The following is a 5,332-nucleotide window of genomic DNA, read 5'->3' as shown; positions in this document are numbered from 1 at the left end:
GTTGAAAATATAGATAGAATCAGAAAACAATGTATTTGGAGAGGAAATGATAGAAGTAAGAGGGGTGGCAATCTTGCAGCCTGGCCAATGGTAAATAGACCTAAGAGCAAAGGTGGGCTTGGAGTTCTTAATATTAGGATTCATAATGATGCCTTGCTCCTAAAACAGCTCCATAAATTATATAATAAGAAGAATATCCCCTGGGTACAACAGATTTGGTTCAAATATTATAACAATGGCAAAGTACCACATGGTTTGAAGGAGGTTGGATCCTTCTGGTGAAAAGATGTTTTGAGACTATCATTACTGTATAGAGGCATAGCTAGATGCTAGCTGGGAGATGGGTCGACAGTGCTTTTCTGGGAAGACTTGTGGTTCCCTGAAATCCTGTCTCTAAAATATCCTTGTCTGTTCACCTTTGTGAGAAACAGAAGAATTTCAGTCAAGGAGGTAATGGAGGTAGATGATCTTGACACCCTTTTCAATCTCCCTCTTTCAGAGCAAGCTTATACACAACTGCAAGATCTGCAAATAGACTTGAATACAATGCCACATAATGTTGATCAAACAGACACATGGGTTTTCATTTGGGGCTCTCATGAATATTCTTCACAGAAATTTTATACTCTGGCATTTAGAAATATGCAAGTGCCCCTAATTTTTTCATGGCTCTGGAAATCAAAATGTACCCCAAGAATGAAGTTTCTTGGCTGGCTGATGTTTGTTGATAGATTGAACACAAGAAATATGTTAAGAAGAAGGCACTTTCATCTAGATGATGGGTATACATGTATCATGTGTAATCTGGGAGTAGAAGATATCAACCATCTTTTCATTGACTGCCCCTTTGCAAAGAGCTACTGGTTTGCCTTACAGATTCATTGGATAGATGAAATTGATGTTAACAGAAGGCTGGCTTTTGCCAGAGCGCAACACAATAACAATCCTTTCTTTATGGAGATTTTCCTGGTGGCCACTTAGGAAATTTGGAAGCTGAGGAATGATAAGATCTTCAATCATGAAAGAGTAAGCAGAGCAAGATGGTTTGCTAACTTCAATAAACAAGTACACCTTCAGCTCTTGAGAGTGAAGGATTCCTTTCATAGTCAAATTTTGCAATGGCTGAACACAATTGTATAGTGTTTTTAATTTTTTATCCCTCCTTCCTCCCTCCTTGATGTACCTCTGTAACTGCTTTGTAACCCTATACAGTTTGTTCTTCTTTTAAAATTTAAAAATGAAGCGCTGTGGGGAACTCGCCCACAGTTTTCCTTTAAAAAAAAGGTTAATAAAATCCCAGATTATATTACCGAGTATACCTCCATGTCAGCCGAGTCTAATCCTCTCCGAGAGGAGTGTGAGTTGAGCCAAGAGGATTTTCTAGCAGCTAAATCCAATCCTTCACTTTCCATATCTCTAGATTCAGCCATAGAACCCTCACCTGAACCAAAAACATCGGAGGAAGAAGAATTCGACTCTCGACGTTGCATTCCCGATTCGAGGATGACCCATCTAGAAATCCAAGAAACACATCGAATCTCTTCAATGCCCAATTAGGGGGGGGGGCACTTTCTTCCGTCCACACCGATCAAATTGAAAATCCCTTAGCAGAACCTTCCCCTAGGCCTATGGTACCTCCTTCCACTCCCGATCCTTGGAATGATGCATCTCAAGGGAGCTTAAATGAAAATCTTAGGGAAACTACTTCAACCTTATCCTGTTTAGAAAATTCCACGGCGAAGCATTTTCCCGAGCAAAACCCGCTTGAGAAGATGATGCATGGATCTTCGTTCATATCAACCAAACCCATCCTCTTTGAGATGGCAAGGTCTACCACCTCTAAAGAGTATGACTCGGAAGAAATCCTTCACTTTTGTGAAGATGAACAATCATCCCCCTCGACCGAGTTTGAGCATCTTCCTGCTTCTCAACCACCGTCGAGACTCAACTATGATCTTTCACGATGAATCTATTGAGATGGAGAATCCATGGGCCATGGAATTTGATGAGGCGCAGACTTTGGAATCTGAAGGAAAGGATTCCACAGATGAGCTTGGGAGCTTCACTCTTGAATTACCACAAAACCATGCTCATCCAATGCCACTCTAGAGTCAGGCACGTGTAGTGCCCTATGCACACACGAGGACTACAACCACCTTAAAGTCTTCTTCTGCAAAATCTTCAGAAGGTGGTTGTAGATATATATGTTTATCGTAAACATTGCATATTCTGTGGGTGCACTACGACAGTAACCATGTAGCTAGCTTCAACAATTGGTGATGAAACAAGGACCCGTCACCAATAATAGCTCCAAGAACTCTCATGGTCAACCTTACGACCATAAACAAAGCACTGCTAGGAATAACCCGGATTATCATTTATTTATTTCCATATTTAATAAAACCAAGAGCATGTTCTAGGACATAGGTATTTTTGGTTGCTAACCATTCCTGGTGGAGATTGTTGACTGCTATTATTTCCCATTCAGACCGTCAACTTCTCGGGAATAAAATGAGCTTTTGCACTATGTTGTTTAATTTAATTCTAATAAGTTCCACAAGTTTTGGATGAGTTGTGCTTGCAGCCAAAAAATGGACAAAAAACAGAGAAAATTTAGGCCGGCCGGCCTCGACCGGGCCGGCCGGCTTGACACCTCAACATACATGGGTACATCCTTGTTACATGAGCAACGTGACATGTTCACAATGCCCCTAAACTAGGGATTGGCACCTGATTTAGTCGGTGGACCCGAAAGAGTTGAGCAAGTACCAAAAGACCCACAAGTTAGTGCCCAGATGAGCAAACATCAATGATAGCCAACCCAGGAATAATCTCAAGCCATGATTCACAATGTTGGCGAAATGAGGGCCAATGGGCTCTAGAGGCAGGCCGCCTGGCCTCCCCCAGGCCGCCTGGCGTAGGAAAATGGAATTTGGACCGAGTACCAGAAGAACCAACCACCAGAAGCAATCAAGACCGTCCCACGGGAAGGCGGTGCCAGGTGGCAACACCCCCAGGCCAGCCGTCCTAGGGGAGGCCGCCCAGCCCCACCTGATAGCCTTTGGTGACGCCCTTTCGAGTGAAGTCTAAGCCAAGAAAGGGGTTGCTTACTCTTGCAGCTACCGGCCAAATACCGACCTTGAACTGTTATAAATAGGCCGCCCATCCTCTCTTGTATGACACACCAAGGAGTTCTCTCTCACACATTTCTAGAGTAGGTTAGTAGTTGGGAGTTAGAGTCGAGTCGAGCTTGTCTCGGGGATCTGGAATCATCATCGGAGCTCGGTATATGCTCTTGTATCTTTTCCTTTGATTTTATTAATATAAGTAATCTTCTTTATTTACTTCAAGTCAGCTTTACTTTCCACAAGTCATTTATCTTTTCGAGTACAAGTACTTGTCTGTGGAAGTAATTATGTCCAGTTCAGTTTAAGTTATCACTCTTGTTTGTCGGCGCCTGTTTTACGGGTTTTCTCGCCTGGACTAGTGACCTCAAGTTAGTTCGCTAGGTTGAGGGTGATTTCTCTTGAAGGCCTCAAGAGAAATTCTAGTACCGAGTGCAGATGTGGAGTCTGACTTATTACTAGCTAGAAAGTGTGTTCCACCCCACGATACCACAGTGGTAGTCGGCAAGTGATGACAGCCTTGTCTGATCTTCGTAGTCCACGTTTAGGTGTTTTCATAGCATTAGTTGTCGACTGTCGTTGGACTCCCTTCTCATCCCAGTCTGAGTCCTTCCCTGAGGCCACCGAAGTAAGATCCAAGTTCTTGTCATCAAGGAAGAAGCTTAGGTTTGTTCTAGTGAGGGTAGCTCTGTAGTTTAGAAAGTGTATCAGGTGTGCTTTCTCGCTCGTTGTCCTCCCAGCTATTACCTCTCAAAGGTATAGAGTCTCCTGTGTCAAATGGTCATTGCCTGGCCATTTATCCTATCGATTTATCTGGCTTACCCTTGCTGAATTAGTCAGTTGATATAATCAGTAAAGGTTGTCATTATGATTTACGATATACTTTACCATAATGCTTCCCTGAGGATTTTCGTGATACCCTGGAATACTCTGTGGTGAAGTGCTACACCGGTGATTCTGTGCGCTTGCAGAATACCATTTCATATTGGGCATAAGAGATACCAACAAGCATTTCTGGCCCTGTTGCCGGGGAAGCAATTGGCTAAAGTTATCTCTTCGAATTGTGCGGTAACTTCACTATTTTATCATCGCTAGTTTTAGCGGGCTTACCATTGCTCTCTTTATCATCCGATTGATGCAGAGCAGTGCATGACTGGTTTCGATCTACTGGCAAACTTCCATCCGAATCCAGAAATTGGGAGAATTGTGAGACGCCACGTCACCCCACCTCAAAAAAAGCTTAGTTGGAATCCTAGTTCATCCACTCCAGCAACACGAATGGCTAAGACTCTTCGTCAGTACTCAACCCCGTCTAGTAGCCACATCCCTACTGGACTGAATAATGACCAAGGCAATGATGCCTTTGAGCTCAAGTCTGGACTGGTGAACATGGTCCAAGCTAGTCCATTCTGCGGTAAGGCATCTAAGGATTCCAACACTCACTTCCAAATTTTTCTGGAAGTGAGTAGTACCATCAACCCCAGAGGAACTACGATGGGTAGTATTCGTCTTCGTCTATTCCCATTCTCTTTGCTCGGCGAAGGGAAGATGTGGTTCTACACCAACAAAGAAGACTTCACCACATGGGATGTTTGCTACAATGCATTCCTGACCAAGTACTTCCCGGTGGGCAAGACAAATGCCCTCAGGAGCAAGATCTCCGAATTTCAGCAACTCCTAGATGAAGACATCCCGGAAGCCTGGGAGAGATTTCAGGAATACAATCGCAGCATGCCCACACCACGGCATGGAAGAATGACTGATTATTTAGAGTCTCTTCCATGGCCTAAACATCCCAGCTCAGCATCACATTGATGCAGCATTAGGTAGTTCTTTTCTCTCGCTTGACGTCACTGGAGCGAAGGCGTTGGTAGAGAAGATTGCTTCCAACTAGAGTTGGAAGGGAGATAGGCAATAGCCCCACAAGGGAACTCACCAGATCGACAGTGTCGATATGCTCACTGCCAAGATGGACCATCTGATGAAGCGGCTGGAGTCTCCACACCAGGAGGCTAACCAGATTATGGATTCTCGCATGACATGTGAGACTTGTGGAGAAACTGGACATACGACCAACTCTTGCCCGCTCACTCAGGAGGAAGAGAGTTTCGTTGGAACTAACAATTCCAACAATTCATGATTTCATCCTTAGCAGGGATGGAATTCCAAGCCCAACCTCGCCTTCGGCCAATAGCAAGGCACGAATT

At 44.0% G+C, this 5,332-nt stretch overlaps 1 non-coding gene across 1 annotated transcript; it reads right to left on the bottom strand.

The window, feature by feature from the left end:
• Positions 1–4,766: 4,766 nt before the first annotated feature.
• On the bottom strand, positions 4,767–4,874 carry LOC120687057. Its single transcript, XR_005680558.1, has one exon. It is a non-coding gene; the product is annotated as a small nucleolar RNA R71 (small nucleolar RNA).
• Between the last annotated feature and the right edge of the window lie 458 nt (positions 4,875–5,332).

This window comes from Panicum virgatum, chromosome 8N (assembly GCF_016808335.1).
Source record: "Panicum virgatum strain AP13 chromosome 8N, P.virgatum_v5, whole genome shotgun sequence".
In the NCBI taxonomy this organism is placed as follows: domain Eukaryota; kingdom Viridiplantae; phylum Streptophyta; class Magnoliopsida; order Poales; family Poaceae; genus Panicum; species Panicum virgatum.
The sequence above is the reverse complement of the archived record's forward strand: the minus strand, read 5'-3'. Positions and strand labels throughout refer to the sequence as shown.